The following is an 18,688-nucleotide window of genomic DNA, read 5'->3' on the forward strand; positions in this document are numbered from 1 at the left end:
TCTGTAAAATGACAACAGAGGGGACAGGCAACAAGAACCATCAGTCAAAGAGGGGAGGGCAAGTTCTTCTCTACCGGGTCATGTTGGGGCGCTACCGGAACTGATCGAATTGGTAGCCTACAGTGTTTCTGGATGTTTCAGACTAAAGCTGGCGTCAGCATGAGAGCACCACCATCTCGTAGGTCCGTCGTGGCCATTCCACGAGCAAACATGGCAGCCGCTCCCCACCAGAAGCCTGCGGGAGTCGGGGGCCCCCAAGACTTTTGTAGAATCTTCACGGCTGAGGGGACGCTTTCGAGAATGGGACCCAAGCCCTATCAGGGAAGCGTCCGAGTTCCAAGGTGTCCCAGGGCCATTTTAGTGGACCACGCCCAAATCTGAAGAGCCGGCCGCCATTTTGAGAGTCCTGTGGCAGTCGCTGATCGTTGCATCGCAAGAGCGAGAGCAACTCAACTACATGGTGAGCGAGACGCTGTAGTCGCAAGAGCGGGCGGTAAACAGCTGAATGGCGGAAGAGGCACAGTGTAGCAAAAGCGGGCGGAATGGCAACTAAAACGGTAAAGGGGCGCCCCACTACAGCGTGTCTTCAGGTCAAACGGATTGTGGGACAAGGTCCAGAATAGAAGAGTCATCAAAAGGCAAAAAGTTCCGCCGGACCCCGGGAGCCGGCCGCCTATGTCGGGGGCGATCTCAGGCTAAACCGGTGCTATAAGACTTGGGGAGGGGGTCGGAGCCAAGCGTCTTCGTCCGTGCCATCACACCGCTCTTCGGGGGCCTCCGTCAAGCGGTTTAGGGAGGTACCATATCACATTGTTTTCAAATGCAGTCAGGTCCACAAACGACACTCACTTACTTTGAGAATAGTGAAGCTGCAGTAGGTGGAAATAAGCTTCAGACAGTGTTACAAGTGCTGCTCAGAACTCTGAACTATGGCACCCAACATCCAGAACTTATGCCATTTGAGAATGGCAGTGACATTGAAGCAACTCAGGGACCAAAACCATTAACGTACTTTCACGTATGAAAATCTTACTTGGGGAGGGGGCAGGAGCGAATCGCCCCCTCCCAGTCCGCGCCAACACACCGTATGTTGAAAATCTGAAGCCATCGTTCTACAAACTCAACCAACCTTGGATGGAAAAATCTAGAAAAATGTACAAACTGAAAACCAGTTTTGGTCTGCATAGCATCAGTAGCAACGCTTGCTATCAGAGTGCATGAGTTTCATGCTCGATCGATTGAGCTAGCCGGATCGGGCAGTAAAAAGTATAAAATAGTTATGTAAATAGTTATTTAATAAAATGTTTTACCCTGTTTCTTTGCTGGTGTGTTGTATATATTTTTAATATTTGCATAGGGTTTGTCGTTATTTTGGGCGGGGTGGGTGACGGAGCCGAGCTGTCTTGCAGCCCTCATGGTGTGGAGCTCAGTTCATCTCACTATTTTCGTATTTCTCATGAAGGGTTGTTCCTAATATTTCTATTTTAGCGAGGTCAAAAAGAGATCCAATTAGTGGCCTACAGATTTTGCTCGATTAATTTTATTTTTTTACACGATTTTTCACTATCTGCAAAGACTAAACAGAGTATTGCGACTTTGTGCTTGTTTGTAAATAGAGAATGAACCAAAGAGAATCAATTGTAAAACAGTACATGCTTGGATAACAATCAATCAAATGGAGAGACAAGCAGGCACGACTGATTACAACGGGGGTAAGGCCTGCGTTAACTACTCTTCACTATCTACAAAGAGAGAGTACTACTAAGAGAAAAGAGGGGAGGGGGGCAGCTTTCAAAGCACATCAGCGTGCATAAACACGAAAAAGTTTTTACCTATCACGTACTTGACATTTTACAGCTTTTGATATTTGCTATTAAAAAACCAATGAAATTCACTGAAAAAACCATAGGTTATAGGCCATATATAGTTAGGAATTTGCATTTACAAAACCTTGAAAATTCACTGAAAAAACCATTGGTTATAGACCATATATAGTTAGGGATTAGCCTTTTCAAAACCTTATTTTACTCACACAAAACCATTGAAATTTCATATATAGTTAGTTCCACTAACTATATATCGCGCACCCGCAATCCACTGCTGATGATGTCACATATTACATCATTCATGACATGGTTAGTGACATCACTGATGACATCACTGATGACATCTCAAATGACATCACTGATGACATCTCAAATGACATCACTGATGACATCTCAAATGACATCACTGATAAAATCACTGATAACATCTCATTTGACATGACTGATCACATCACTGATGATATCATTCATGTGATAATACCATGAACCTCTTCAGACTCTAATATAACCTTAGATACAACCAGTGTAAACAGACAGTCACAGACTGTCACTCATCCATGGAGTTACTCACACACCTAGTCAGTTATGCAAAAAATCAATCACACCTCCATTTTCTCAACTATACAGTTATACACACCTTACTTATTCAAACATATACTAACACATATTTACTTTACTCTCTTATACAATCCCTGATACATGTTCACAATGATCCATAGAGCCACTCACACATTCACTGGCTCTTATGCACAGTTATTTATATATGTCAACTCTCACATGTACTGTGTTTTACATATGTACTTACTTTGACATGTAGCACTGAGATATCCATTCACTCACTAATACACTCATGCACAGTCAACCGCCCATACAGCTGTTTCCACATGCACTTTTGAACCCATACATATAGTGAATCAACTACTCACACATCTATGTACAGAGTCACACACCTCCCAGCCACCCATACACACACACTCAGTTTCCCATACAAATACTTGGACAACCAATGAATAACCCATACAGTTACTCATATAGCTACTGATCCACATATGCAGCAGTTTGTAGAACAACAGATATAATGATGCACAAATTAAAACAGTTTAGTCACTAACCCATGCACTCAGTGAGACACATTTAATCACTCACTCATACAGTCAGTCATGCACCTACTAAATCCTTCATCCAGACACTTATACATCCACTCATTCTTCAATATGTAAGACATATTTTAACTTTACAGAAACATACAGTCACTGGATGTTGTCATCAGTGATGTCATCAGTGATGTCATTTGAGATGTCATCAGTGATGTCATCAGTGATGTCACTAACCATGTCATGAATGATGTAATATGTGACATCATCAGCAGTGGATTGCGGGTGCGCGATATATAGTTAGTGGAACTAATATATATATATATATATCGAACAGCGACCACTCCAGGTTAGAAGGGATCAGAGGACACAGCGGGGTCTGTTGGAAGCTTCACATTTAATGATTGCGGACATAATGCATTTCGGCACGTAAGTGCCTTCCTCAGACGTCCATAGCAAACTTGGAACTGCACCACCCCTTCATGATTGACGCTGCAGCCTTTTATTTAACAGGAAGTCAGCTACTCCTCCAAATCGCCTGCAGCTGTGGTGATGTGCGTAACAACCACAGCTCCCATAATGCAACAGTTCGGTAAGTACCGTGGTGGAGTGGGGTTTAGGAAGTCCTCTGTGAGTTCATGAATATTAAAATTATTGGAGTCTTCCTCGGGTCCCCGATTGTTCTGCCACCGTCCTTCAGGATGAAAAGAACCATGCAGCTCGGATGCCGTGACCCTGCTGCCACGTCAAGTGACGAGCCGCTTCATACGGTGGCCACAGGTCAGCCTGAAGTCTTGTGGCGGGACTGCGAAATACCGACACCTCGGTGAAAGAAAGAGCCCAGCGTTGCCACTGGAACCAGCAAAGTCGCAGCCCACTTGTAGAACGGGTCCTCCAAAACGCGGTTGCCAGCTACCGCGTGAAATATCGAACAGCGACCACTCCAGGTTAGAAGGGATCAGAGGACACAGCGGGGTCTGTTGGAAGCTTCACATTTAATGATTGCGGACATAATGCATTTCGGCACGTAAGTGCCTTCCTCAGACGTCCATAGCAAACTTGGAACTGCACCACCCCTTCATGATTGACGCTGCAGCCTTTTATTTAACAGGAAGTCAGCTACTCCTCCAAATCGCCTGCAGCTGTGGTGATGTGCGTAACAACCACAGCTCCCATAATGCAACAGTTCCGTAAGTACCGTGGTGGAGTGGGGTTTAGGAAGTCCTCGGTGAGTTCATGAATATTAAAATTATTGGAGTCTTCCTCGGGTCCCCGATCGTTCTGCCACCATCCTTCAGGATGAAAAGAACCATGCAGCTCGGATGCCGTGACCCTGCTGCCACGTGAAGTCACAAGCCGCTTCATACGGTGGCCACAGGTCAGCCTGAAGTCTTGTGGCGGGACTGCGAAATACCGACACCTCGGTGAAAGAAAGAGCCCAGCGCTGCCACTGGAACCAGCAAAGTCGCAGCCTGCTTTTAGAACGGGTCCTCCAAAACGCGGTTGCCAGTTACCCGGTGAAATATCGAACAGCGACCACTCCAGGTTAGAAGGGATCAGAGGACACAGCGGGGTCTGTTGGAAGCTTCACATTTAATGATTGCGGACATAATGCATTTTGGCACGTGATTGCCTTCCTCAGACGTCCATAGCAAACTTGGAACTGCACCACCCCTTCATGATTGACGCTGCAGCCTTTTATTTAACAGGAAGTCAGCTACTCCTCCAAATCGCCTGCAGCTGTGGTGATGTGCGTAACAACCACAGCTCCCATAATGCAACAGTTTGGTAAGTACCGTGGTGGAGTGGGGTTTAGGAAGTCCTCGGTGAGTTCATGAATATTAAAATTATTGGAGTCTTCCTCGGGTCCCCGATCGTTCTGCCACCGTCCTTCAGGATGAAAAGAACCATGCAGCTCGGATGCCGTGACCCTGCTGCCACGTGAAGTCACGAGCCGCTTCATACGGTGGCCGCAGGTCAGCCTGAAGTCTTGTGACGGGACTGCGAAATACCGACACCTCGGTGAAAGAAAGAGCCCAGCGTTGCCACTGGAACCAGCAAAGTCGCAGCCCGCTTGTAGAACGGGTCCTCCAAAACGCGGTTGCCAGCTACCGCGTCAAATATTGAACAGCGACCACTCCAGGTTAGAAGGGATCAGAGGACACAGCGGGGTCTGTTGGAAGCTTCACATTTAATGATTGCGGACATAATGCATTTTGGCACGTAAGTGCCTTCCTCAGACGTCCATAGCAAACTTGGAACTGCACCACCCCTTCATGATTGTCGCTGCAGCCTTTTATTTAACAGGAAGTCAGCTACTCCTCCAAATCGCCTGCAGCTGTGGTGATGTGCGTAACAACCACAGCTCCCATAACGCAACAGTTCGGTAAGTACCGTGGTGGAGTGGGGTTTAGGAAGTTCTCGGTGAGTTCATGAATATTAAAATTATTGGAGTCTTCCTCGGGTCCTCGATCGTTCTGCCACCGTCCTTCAGGATGAAAAGAACCATGCAGCTCGGATGCCGTGACCCTGCTGCCACATGAAGTCACGAGCCGCTTCATACGGTGGCCACAGGTCAGCCTGAAGTCTTGTGGCGGGACTGCGAAATACCAACACCTCGGTGAAAGAAAGAGCCCAGCAGGTGTAAAATCAAAAAGCAATCAGCCAACACGTGTTTCGTCACAGGTGGAAGTATCCCGCGACTCCTTCAGGGCTGGGAATGATATACTAGGTTGTATATAAACAGACAGTACTGCATCATGTAGAAAAGTGGGAGGAATTGTGCCTCTCATCAAAAATGTGGTGAGTGTGAATCACCTAATAACGTGGAAACCCTAGACAAATCTTTCAACCGCACGTTACAATACGGTTGTTTTGACAGACCGAAAGTGCAAGAATGAAAACAGCATTTGTATGTTGGTGATGTGTGAAGTGCCACACTTACTATATATTGAGGACCATATTACCTGCATCAAAAAACGCACAGTGAAATTACTGTAAGGTTCGAACACAGAATGTAATTTGAAGTTATAATGCATTGTAGTACAGAAGTTAGCCAATGAGGTAGGTGTTTTATTGAATGGAGTGCTACCTGTACTTTATATGTGATGATTCTTCTAAGTCTAAGACAATGAGATAGTAAGGCAACCCCTCATTAGGGGAAACTGTACTGGAGAGCGCAAGGAGTAAAACTGATACAATAATATTCATCAAACTGTTGAAACACACATTAACTGAAGCTGAACAGAGCATCTTGAATCCTCAATCCCTTAAAAAGAGTATACCTTATGGGGAATTCATAAGAATGAAGAGGAATTGTTCAGAACTAAAGGAAATGGAAACCAAAGCCCACTTCCTCAAAAGGGGATACAGACACAGAGACATCGAACATGGCAAAGTAAAGGCAAGACTGAAAACACCGGCTGAGACTTTGGTAAACAACAGGAAACTGATGAGTAAGAAAAAAACCCAACCATCAGCTAATACACAGCAATTAATCTTAACCTACAGCAAAGAGAGCTTTAAAATTCAGCAAATCCTAACATAGTACTTGAATGTCCTGGAAGAAGACCTGGACATTGGAGCCCAAATAGGGGATCATCCCATTATATCATATAGAAAAGCTCCATGTCTATCTGATATATTGGTCAACAGCTATTTGGAAATGAAGAAACAGAAACATGGCTACAAACCAGAAAGAACACATTTGTTAAAAATGAAACAGTTGCAAGGCATGCAAAATTGGAGGAAATTTAAAATCAATCAAGGATCCAAGAGGACAACATTTTGAAATCAAGGAAACCATCACATGTGACACTTTATATATAGTGTACCTAATTGAGTGCTTCTGTGGAAAAAGGTATATAGGGAGTACTTTATTCCCACTCAAAAAGCAAATATTTGAACATATACGGGTCACCATAAATCATGACATGACATATGCTGTGGCTAAACATATGAACACCCATGCAGGCAAGACCTGCTGGATATGAAACATTCAGGCCTGGTCACAATTAAGCATGGACGAATTTTGCGAATTTGCAATTTGCGAATTTTGCGAATTTGCAATTCGCGAATTTCCAGATTTGCGAATTTGCGATCCGCGAAATTGGCGAATTTGTGCGAATTTGTTGATTTTTTATTTTCTCTGCCCCACTCGTGTTTGTGCCCTTTTGCCCTCTGCCCAACTCGTTTTTGTGGACTTCTGCCCTCTGCCCCACTCGTTTTTGTGCTGTTCTGCCCTCTGCCCAACTCGGTTTTGTGGTCTTCTGCCCTCTGCCCCACTCGTTTAAGTTAAGTTAATTAAGTTACACAATCATTAATCACCCCAAGTTTGGGGTGATTAATGATTGTGTAACTGAATTTGAGCTTCAACTCGAGCACCTGCTTTACTTTATCTATTAGTGCTTCATGTTGAAGCATGGACGAATTTTGCAAATTTGCAATTTGCGAATTTTGCGAATTTGCAATTCGCGAATTTCCAGATTTGCGAATTTGCGATCCGCGAAATTGGCGAATTTGTGCGAATTTGTGGATTTTTTATTTTCTCTGCCCCACTCATGTTTGTGCCCTTTTACCCTCTGCCCAACTCGTTTTTGTGGTCTTCTGCCCTCTGCCCCACTCGTTTTTGTGCTGTTCTGCCCTCTGCTCAACTCGTTTTTGTGGTCTTCTGCCCTCTGCCCCACTCGTTTAAGTTAAGTTAATTAAGTTACACAATCATTAATCACCCCAAGTTTGGGGTGATTAATGATTGTGTAACTGAATTTGAGCTTCAACTCGAGCACCTGCTTTACTTTATCTATTAGTGCTTCATGTTGAAGCTGACTTTGTAACTATTTTAGAATGGCTCTGGCAGCTTGCTGGCAGCTTGCTGGCACCATTCTAAAATAGTTACAAAAGTCAGCTTCAACTTTTGACCCAATCCGTTCCGCTCGCGGATTTTGCGGGAAATTCGTGAATCCCGTGTATTGCGAATTTGCAGAAAATCCGCATGCGGAACGGATTTTCCGCCCATGCTTAGTCACAATACCTCCACATGAAAGAGGAGGCAATAGGACACTTAAATTAAGACTCCTGGAATTTAAAATCATCATCAGGTTCAAAACCAATACCCCACTAGGTCTAAAAGAGGATGAAGAAATGCGTGTGCATTTATAAAGAACGATAACGAACATCCTATGGGAGCAAAAGTGAAACCTTGAAACTGTTTGGAAAGGAAAAAGAAAAAACAAAAATGGGATTAAAATTGGAAGTTTGGTAAACGACATGCTCATAATCCAAAAAGGATCTCGAACAGGATTTGAGAATTGTTGTGTAGAAATGTACAGTAGTTTTTTCTTTTTAATGCTTAGGAGTCCATCCCAGTAACAAATCCAGAATTGGACTATTGAGATCGGAAGAGGCTGGACAAACACAAAGGCACTCAACCTATATGAATCTGACATTCAGTCTAGAAGATGTCGCACAATAACCTGCAAGAAAGTGTGCCTCAATCCCAGACAACTTTGGGACTAGGACACTATCACTAATAATACATTTGACCATATTGTCGGATATACTTAGATATGGCACAAGTACATTCATGATGTAATAATGCAGGAGGGCGCAACTTTGTAAATGTATTTGTTAATAACAGCCCAAACAAATGTTTCACTATCCATAAGAATGTTACCAGAGGTCTTCCAAATGTATTAAGAAATGTTTGTAAAAATCGCATGAAATGTGAACTACTAGTCCCACAATGCATTATGATGGGAAACTATAGTGTCTTAGTATAAATAGCAGAATTAGATAAGGGACTGTGTATACTATTGTGCTCAAGAACGAAAAGCCCAAAATGCCCAGGAGGAGGAGACTTGTGGGCGAAAGAAAGAGATGGAATAGTCAGGGAGAGTGCTGCCTACTTTTTCATTTTTGTGAAGATATGTGTGCGAGAAATGGTTCTTTTCTCACCGCGAGCACCAACTGAACAGTGCTCCCCTCAATAAGGAAAAAATTGTTGAATCATATATATATATATATAAACCACAGATTTCGGGGACGTTATAGTTATTTGGACATTTCACTCGTACAAAACCAGAGAAATTCTACTGTTATAGTTAGTTAAGCTAACTATAAGTCGCGCCCCCGCGATGCACTGCTGATGATGTTACATATTTTTTTTTTTAAAAACTTTATTTTTGGTGGCGAAGAAAATAAAGAGGCACAAATTATACAAATGAAAAAGCAGTTAACACAACCGGACCAAGAAGGTCAGATCCAAAAAGGAGGTACACAGCCAGGTGCGGCCCACATCCCGGGGGCAGGGCGGCACCTCGTTAAACCTGCAAAACAATGAAGGGATTTGCTCTTGTGCTCCCAGAATCCCCTGGTCAATATCAATACCTTTGCCAATTTTCTTACATGGTGCTATACCAATCCAAACAAAAACATAACAAAAACAAGAACCCCATGAATGGCATTTGTGGCATTGATGCAATCACATAAGGAGAGGTAGGCGAGGGCCTACTACAGAGCGGTCCTCATAGTAGAATGTGGTCGATGGTAATCACAATGATCAACAAGTGTACGCAACAAGGAACATCGGCATGGCCCAGGGGACTGCTACACCACCTCAAGACACTGCACCCCGGATCCCTCCCCACCATCATCAGACTCCGAGGAAGCGGAGGAAAACAGCTCTGCGCTAGTAGCGTCCGAGTCATCCTCCTCCATCCCCTCGATACACATGGCCCTCCAAGCGAGTAAGTCCTCCTGGAGTTTCCCATCCCTGCGTGTGCTCTGCATATGTGTCTCCTCCGCTAGGGCCCATTCCCTAGCGTCCCGTAACCAACTAGAGATTTCAGGCGCCCTCTGTCCCATCCAAGTAATGGCCACCCGCCTTCGCGCCAGAACCAACAGGAGTTGCAGTAATTTGTAGGACAGACCCTTCTTCCTGGGTTTGGGCACCAGCGCCAGCAGACAGTGAAGCGGTTCCAGTTGGATCGCAAGGTGTGTAATCCGGGTAATATGTGCCACCACCTCCACCCAAAAGTCATGTACTAGGGGGCATTCCCAGGCCAGGTGAAGGAATCCCGCCCGTTCAGCCCTACACCTCGGGCAATTATGGCTCCTGTCCGAGGAGATATGGTGGAGGGAGGCAGGTGTCATATATGTGCGATGGAGGAAATTAAAATGTATCAATTTGAAACGCGCATTACAAGAGACTTTACGAGTCAACATTCCTATCCGCTTCCTCTGGGCTGGATCCAGTTCAATCCCCAGGTCCGTCTCCCAAGCCCTCCAAGCCGGCATCAATGGGGGAGTCGAGTCCCTGCGCATCGCAGAGTAAAGAAGGGAAATCAGTCTCCTACCTCTGCCACAGGACAAGATGATGTCCAGAGTATTAGTGAGCTCGGGCGCCTCTGGGAATTGGGGCCACGTCGTCCTGGCTACATCCCGGAGACTTCCATAATGCAGGTACTGGCCTTCACGCAGTCCAAACGAGTCCGCTGCTCTCTCAAAGGACACAAACGAGTCGTCCGGATAGAGATCCGCAAGTGTCTCGCAACCGCCCATGCGCCACTCTCAGAAGGACATATTCGCCTCCATCTTGAGTATTGGGGCCAGGATCCAAAGGGAGAGCTCCCTATGGAATGGCGCATGTCGCAAAACGCGTTCAACGAAATGCTGCCAAATGCGGGCCGTATGCCTGACGACATAGGGCAGAGCGTCGTCGGCGCCCCGACCCTGCATTAGTGCTTCCTGTAGCACCCTGTCCGAAGCCACTCCCGCCAACATTGCCAACTCCCAGTTCTCAGTGTCAGCAAACCATCTGGCCGCCGGGAGAAGTTGTGCAGCATAGTAATATAAATCAAATCTCGGGGCCTCAAGGCCTCCCGCATCCCAACATTGCGTCACCGTACGCAACGCAACTCTGCTGCGACCACCCGCCCAGAGAAGAGATGTAAGGAGCGAATTCAGTGTGCGGAACACCCGGGGGGGCAACGGGCATAGGGTATTCTGCAGCACATACAGAACTCTAGGGAGCATCACCATTTTGGCAACTGCTAGACGGCCCATAAGGGAGAGAGGGAGAGTATTCCAGAATACAACGGACTTGCGGAGGGCCACAAGGATCCTGTCCATGTTATGGGTTAAGAGAGCCTCATCAGAAGCGGCCACCTGAATACCCAGGTACCGGAACGCCAGACGTTCACATCGGAGGCCCGCACAGTGAGAATCCGGCGTCGGGACGAGATCATCAGGAGTCAGCGGGAACACCAGGGACTTATTAACATTTATGCGCAGTCCCGAGGCCGCACCAAAGCGGTCCAAGAGGTGCAACAGAGCGGGGAGGGCCTCCAGCGGAGAGGTCAGGTAGAAAAGCGCGTCATCGGCGTAAAGGGAGATGACATTTGTAGTGTCTCCCACCACAATACCCCATTCCTGTAACTCCTTACGGGCCGATATGGCCAGGGGCTCAATTGTGAGGGCAAATAAAAGGGGGGACAATGGGCAGCCCTGTCGGGTACCCCTCCCCAACGTCCACTCATCAGAGCGGGCCGAACCCAGACGCACCCTGGCCCGGGGTGTCCTATATAAAATCCGTATCCACTCTCGAAAGCCAGGACCAAATCCCATCTTAAGAAGTACATGCATCAGGTATCCCCAATGCACTGTATCAAAGGCTTTGGCCAGGTCAACGGAGACCAGCACATGGGGAGTGTCTCGCCCCCGGACCTCGTGCAATACGTGGTTCAGTCGGCGTAGGTTCATTGCCGTATTGCGACCAGGAACAAAGCCACATTGGTCCGGATGGACGAGCTGAGCTACGTGCGGGGCAAGGCGATTGGCCAACAGTTTGGTTAGGATTTTCGCGTCTGAGTTAATCAAAGTGATAGGACGATACGAGGCGGGGTCTGTACTGTCACCGCCCGGTTTCAGGATCATACAAACCTCACCCTGATTCAAGGTGGGTGGGAGGTCACCTGTGCGTAAGGCTTCATGGTAAACCTGCAAAAGGAGGGGGGCCAGGGTGTGTCCGAACGTATGATAAAACTCTGCAGGGAATCCATCCCCGCCAGGGGTTTTGGCTCGTGGGAGGGCGGCAATCGCCGCAGAGATTTCACCGAGCGTCAGTTTGACATCAAGGTCTTTTGCCGCTGCCTCTGGGAGGGTCGGCAAGCCAATGTTTTCGAGGTATGGGTGGTAGACCTCCTCAGATATAGACTGGTCAGCCTCATACACAGCCCGCAGGTGGTCCCGCAGAACCGTGAGTACAGCAGCTTCCGAGTGGACCATATCGCCATTGGGCGCCCGCAGGGCCACTATACGCTCAGCCGTGAACTCCCGGCGAAGTATCCAGGCCAACAAGCGGCCAGATTTATCCCCCTCTCGATGCAGCCTCTGTCTATATTGACCCAGCGTAAAGCGATCGAGCCTCGTGAGAATATCATGGATCGATCCAAGGGCCAGGCCCTCCTCGCGCTGATCCGAGATGTCCGGGTCAGGGCGGGCCTGGACACGCAAGAGCTCCGCCTCCGCAGTCTGTAAGTCTGATAGTAGTTGTTTCCTGACCCCGTACGTCAGGCCCATACACGCACCGCGGACGACCGCTTTTAGTGCCTCCCACTTAGTGGAGCAAGACAAGTCACTCCCCGCCCAGTTAAGTTCCAGATAATCGGAGAGGGACGTTGCCACATGATCCCGGGCCACCTGATCTTGGAGCAGATCAGTTGGCAGTCTCCACGAGCGGGGACGTTCCGTCCGGTCAGGCCATTGCGCCAGGCACGTGACCGGAGCATGGTCCGACAGGTATCGAGCCTGGTGTGTGACCGTCAACGTGAGAGAGGAGGGGAGATTGGCCGCCAACACTCTATCTAGTCTACTGTGAGTGCCATGGGTCGGGGAGTAACAAGTATAAAGCTTCTGTGTGGGGTGACACGCGCGCCAGACATAGATCGCCCCTATATTATGCATCACATCCCGCAAACACGCCGTCATACGGGGCTTAGTTCCCGCTCGGGGTGGATTACGGTCCAGTTCATGATGTAGCACACAGTTAAAGTCCCCGCACCAAAGGAGGGGCGCGTCTAGGCTAGGAGCCACTAGATCCTGCATACGGGAGAAAAATGCCGGATCATCAATGTTCGGCGCGTAGGTATTAAAGACCAGAAGGACCTTATCGTCCAATCTGAGTTTCGCCAATATGTACCTGCCTTCCACATCCGCATCAATATATTGAACAGCGCATGGAACCCCAGGGGCCACCCAGATTAGGACTCCCCTAGCGTATGTAGAGTAGGAGGAGTGAAATAGCTGGCCTCTCCATTTCTTGGCTAGGCGCTGCGCACCATCATCATCCAAGTGGGTCTCCTGTAAACAAGCAACTGAAATCCCATGGCGTTTTAGGAAGGTGAGGACCCTGTGTCTCTTAGTGCACGTACCCAGGCCACGCACATTCCACGTCAAGAATTTAAACCCCATGACCACCATCCATGCCCAGCCGGGCAACAGTTTACACACAGCCTAGGCTGTCGCCAGTAGGCCCTCGCCACAAAGAAGTTCAAAAATGCATCGCACAAAGCAAGCGTCCCGCTAAGCAGAAGCAACATGCGCCAAATGCCAGTGTCATCAGTGTCACACCCCAAATCCCGCCCCCCAACAACCCCAACATACGAAATATTGACTGTAACCCCAGAAACCCCACCACCCACGAGCAATAGGATAGCAACAACCAGAAACGCCACCCCGCCCTTCCCCCGCCAGTGCCAGGACGTGCACAGCCACCCCATTCAACACTCTCCACTCACACACACACACAACAAAACAACCCAACCCACCCCCCCTCCCAGCTCCCCGAAAGACCCAAAGAATCCGGTATACGAACCCGGACACCTCTCCCCCCCTAAGTCAGCAATGCAGGAGGATCAGCTCACACTCACAACCCCCCTCACTCGGTGCACATGCAACCCAGTCGCCAAATGCAAGGCCTCGATCAGTGAACAATCACTCACAACATCCACTCTGAACGAGCAGAGATTTAAAGAGCTACTGGGCAATAAGGAACCATACAATAACAGCAATCGCACAGCAGAGTCAGTGTAGGCAGGGCCAGGATCATTCCAAGTCTAGGGTCTGCAAGGCAGTTTCCGGGACCACTGGGGCCGCAGACTCCACGTTCACCGGCGTCACCTGCAGGGTATCCGGGACCAAAATGTCATCAGGTGCAGCCGCACCGTGTAACCGTGACTCAGTCCTGCCAGGCGAGGCTTCCATCAGTATGGCCCCGTCCGGACCCACCGTGGGTCGAGTCTCAGGAGGACCACGAGAACCAGAACGGCGATTCCTCCTGCCACGCCGTCGTCTCTGCGGCCTGGTCCCCCACACTTCACGCGATCCTCCTCTCTCACCCGGGGGCAGATCATCTCCTCTGATCTCGAGCCACTCCCATACCTCTGCCGGCGTCTCAAAGAAGTGTGCCCGGCCCTGGGAGAGCACCTTGAGCTTAGCGGGGTATAAGAGCATATACTGTAGCTGCATGTCGCGTAGGTTCTGCTTGACCCCCAAGTAGGATTTTCTTTGCTCCTGCACCTGCTGGGTATAGTCGGGGTAAATGGAGATGCGACTGTTCTCGATCGTGTGGGGCCCCGATTCTCTCGCCGCCTTGAGGATGCAGTCCCGGTCTTTATAGTTTAGGATTTTTGCGATGAGGGCTCTAGGGGCCTCGCCAGGACGCGGAGGGGGCACCAGGGCTCTGTGGGCCCGCTCCACAATAAAGACACTGGACAAACCGTTCGGACAGAGATGCTCACGGATCCAGGTCTCCAGGAATCGTTCAGGGTTCCCTGCCTCCAGCCGCTCCGGGACCCCCAGGACCCGTATGTTACTTCGGCGCGCCCTACCTTCTGCATCCTCGGTGCGTCTCTCCAATGCTCGGGTAGTAGAGGCAAGCTGAGAGAGTGACTTCTGTAGGGACGCTACCTCCCCCTGCAGCTGAGTAATGTTGCCCTCCGCGTCCGAGACTTTATCCGCCACCTTGCGAAGGTCAGTCCTCAAAAGGTTCACGTCCACGGACACTGTCTCAATCTGGCGCTCTAGGGCAGTGTGCGAACCCTGTATAGCCTTAAGAAGTTCCGCCCTGGACGGCTCCGGTGACTCCCCATCCCCATCTCCAGCGCCCGTCTGGCGCGTGATCCTCTGCGGTGGCAGACGAGGGGTAGTATACTGTGTGATCGTGTTGGGTTGGGTAGCCTTAGGGCCACGGCCAGTCCGGCCTGTCATATCTGCAGCCCCAGGGATCAATGTTCTCAGCGGGGCCCTCTCTGAAGCCACCCAAGCAGGGTAGAGTGCGCGCCACCACAGCGCCGAAGGGAAAATGGGCAAGCAGTGCACGGGTCCACAAGACCAAGATCGCATTAGGCAACGCAGGTCACAGTTCAGATGCCACCAGAGCGCAGTATCACGGGTTCACCTCTACCAGCGAGCAGGGCAGGGCGGGGCACAGACAGACTCTTCTACCGGCCGCCACCGATCCCAAGGAGGCCGCCCAAAACCAAGTCCAAAATGGCGGACAGCCGGGGGAGGGGCGCCGTACGTCCACGGGTCCAACAGCCTCTCCGTGAGCCCCCCCGGCGTCCCACAAGAGTCAGGGATCCCGATCTGCGTGATCGTGTTGGGTTGGGTAGCCTTAGGGCCACGGCCAGTCCGGCCTGTCATATCTGCAGCCCCAGGGATCAATGTTCTCAGCGGGGCCCTCTCTGAAGCCACCCAAGCAGGGTAGAGTGCGCGCCACCACAGCGCCGAAGGGAAAATGGGCAAGCAGTGCACGGGTCCACAAGACCAAGATCGCAGTAGGCAACGCAGGTCACAGTTCAGATGCCACCAGAGCGCAGTATCACGGGTTCACCTCTACCAGCGAGCAGGGCAGGGCGGGGCACAGACAGACTCTTCTACCGGCCGCCACCGATCCCAAGGAGGCCGCCCAAAACCAAGTCCAAAATGGCGGACAGCCGGGGGAGGGGCGCCGTACGTCCACGGGTCCAACAGCCTCTCCGTGAGCCCCCCCGGTGTCCCACAAGAGTCAGGGATCCCGATCTGCCTCAGGGCACAGGATACTAGCCAGCGGGAGGGGGCACAGGAGTGGCAGACCCAGAGTGGTCGGGCCCCGGGAGAATCACAGCAGATCAGGGCCCCCACACGCACCTCCGCACCACAAGGGGGGGCCAGGGCAGATTGGTTCCACAGCCCCCACTCCCAGATGAAGGCGCTCCGTCTTCCGGTCGTGCAGCGCTAGCAATCAGGGAGGGGGGGGGCCCTCCGCACTTCAGCCCAGCGGGGCCGCGTGAGATGGCCGACACCTCCGTCCCTCTCCCCTCCTCACCGCTTTGCAGTAGGGCTGCAGTCCTCCGGCACCACCGTCTCCCGGTCCCGGGTCAGGATCTCACAGCAGGCAGCCGGCGGGCATCAGGTTACAGGCTCAGGCTGGGGTCGCTGCTCAGTTCTTTCGCTTTCCGGCCCAGCGAGTAGGCCAAAGCCGCGGTGCCGGGTGAAGGAGCACGCCGGCGCCGCCTTCAGGAGCAGCCAGGCCGCAGATCGCGGCGGATTACCGACCACGGGTCCGGTCGCCCAGGCACAGGGGTTCGGCGGGACTTCCACCGCCTCTCCGACACGCTTTCCCGGAAACGAGAGGGTCCGGGCAGGAGAAATAGCAGGATTTAGACGGTCTTCGGGACGGAGCTGGTGGAATACACGTCCTGTCGGCCATGCTGCTTGGCCACGCCCCCGATGATGTTACATATTACATCAGTGATGACATGGTCAGTGACATCACTGATGACATCTCAAATGACATCACTGATGACATCATCCAGCGACTGTATGTTTTTGTAAAGTTTTAAAGTGTTTGATATATATATATGCCAAGGTGTATTGAAGAATTGTGGTAAATATTAATTACCTATACTTAATTTATGCGGTAAAGTTCAATAAGAATAACTCAGTCAAAAAGAAGAGGCAGAATCCGTGGTATTTGAGGTTTTAAAAGGGGTTTTATTCCTTAAAAAGGAATTGGTTATATGGTTCGAACCATGGCAAATCGTATTCCGTTGCCTCTAAGGCTCGGGAAAGGATAGACAATACTTTATTGACAAGTTATCATATATATAGTCAATGCATTACAGTAAAGACAGATGCAGGAGGCGTAACAGCTGAGAGGAGAGATAAGAATACACATACGTAATGAAAGAGGCGTTACAATAGGCGTGCATGAGGGCATGTACTAGAAACGTCATTATATGATGTCACAGGTGGGTGGATCCATAAGAGAATCCTGCAGTGTCAGCAGAAATATATGGCAGAGATGCGCGCGCAGCAGTATGACGTGTGATTGATGTGGAACTGGTGGGTGAAGGGGACTTGACATTTAGCCTTACATGAGGAGACAGAAGTCTGGGGTGTCAGAACAACCTAATCCCAAATCGTATCTAATATCTTGTGTTTAAGGAACTGTATTATCTGGAAGGAAAGGTCTCTCGGGCAAAAGGCTATTCTATACTGACTGCTAGTGCGTGCATATGCGTCTACGTGTCTGTATGAGATGCGAGGGGGCATGGGCCTACCATGGTAACAGGAGCTATGAGTTACTTGCATGGAGACCGTGAGGCCGGGCCCTTTGCTCTGCAGCTGGAAGGATGTTTTCCTAAATTACCAGACAGGAATGTATTTTCGAGGAGCGGAGCAGATAACTTGAAGGCAAAATACCGTTTTGGCAGGCAACAGGCTGAGCCAGGCACCGTTAGCCGAGCAGGGAGTAAGACAAAGGTCATGGATACAGATGCTCATCCAAGCTGGAGCATTCAGAGGCAGAAAGCAGGAAAGGACTCGATGACAGAAATCAGGGCCTAACTCGCCTGAGCCAGGGAAAACGTGAAAAGTGCACCATGAAAAGACGTTGGCAAGGCACACTTAGGAACGGAATATCTGACCCATTCATGGTTGATCTGAAAGAGGACATGTTAACGTTGGATGCAAATGTATTTGCGTCTTTGTAGCTGGTACAGGAGGGAAGTTACATGCACTTTAAGCTCGTACACAGAGACGGTGGGGTACACGTTAGGGAACATTTCTGACCATAAAATTTATATTTCCTCAGAATGAGTGGGTGTATTAGTGTTGAGATGGAGGATTTAGTAGGTGCAGGACTGACTGTAGAAGTGAGTGATTAAATGTGTCTTAGTGAATGCATGGGTTAGTGACTAAACTTTGTGAATGTCCGTATCAGTCTGTTGTTGTGTAAACTGCTGCATGGGTTGGTGAGTAACTACATGAGTATCTATATGGGATATTGATTGGTTGCCTGAGTTTTTGTATGAGTGTCTGTAAGGGGTGGGTGGGAGGTGTGTGACTCTGTGCAGAGATGTGTTTATTCACTGGGTGTATGGGTTAAAGAGCGCATGTAGAAACAGCTGTATGGGTGGGTGAGTGTGTGTATGGGTATGTTGGTGAGTGAATGGATGTCTCAGTGGTACATGTCCAAGTAACTACATATGTAAAAGGCAGTGTGTGTGAGAGTTGGAGTATATAAATGACTATACGCGAGAGTCGGGGATTGTGAGAGTGGCTGTATGGATGAGTGTGTACTTGTATCAGTGATTGTATAAGAGAGTAAGTATGCGTTAGTATCTGTATGAATAAGTGAGGTGGTGTGTGTATAACTGTATAGGTGAGTAAATGGAAGTGGGATTGATTCTTTGCATGAATGACTTCGTGTGTGAGTGACTCTGGATA

Source organism: Lissotriton vulgaris, chromosome 4_1 (genome assembly GCF_964263255.1).
Source record: "Lissotriton vulgaris chromosome 4_1, aLisVul1.2, whole genome shotgun sequence".
Lineage (NCBI taxonomy): Eukaryota > Metazoa > Chordata > Amphibia > Caudata > Salamandridae > Lissotriton > Lissotriton vulgaris.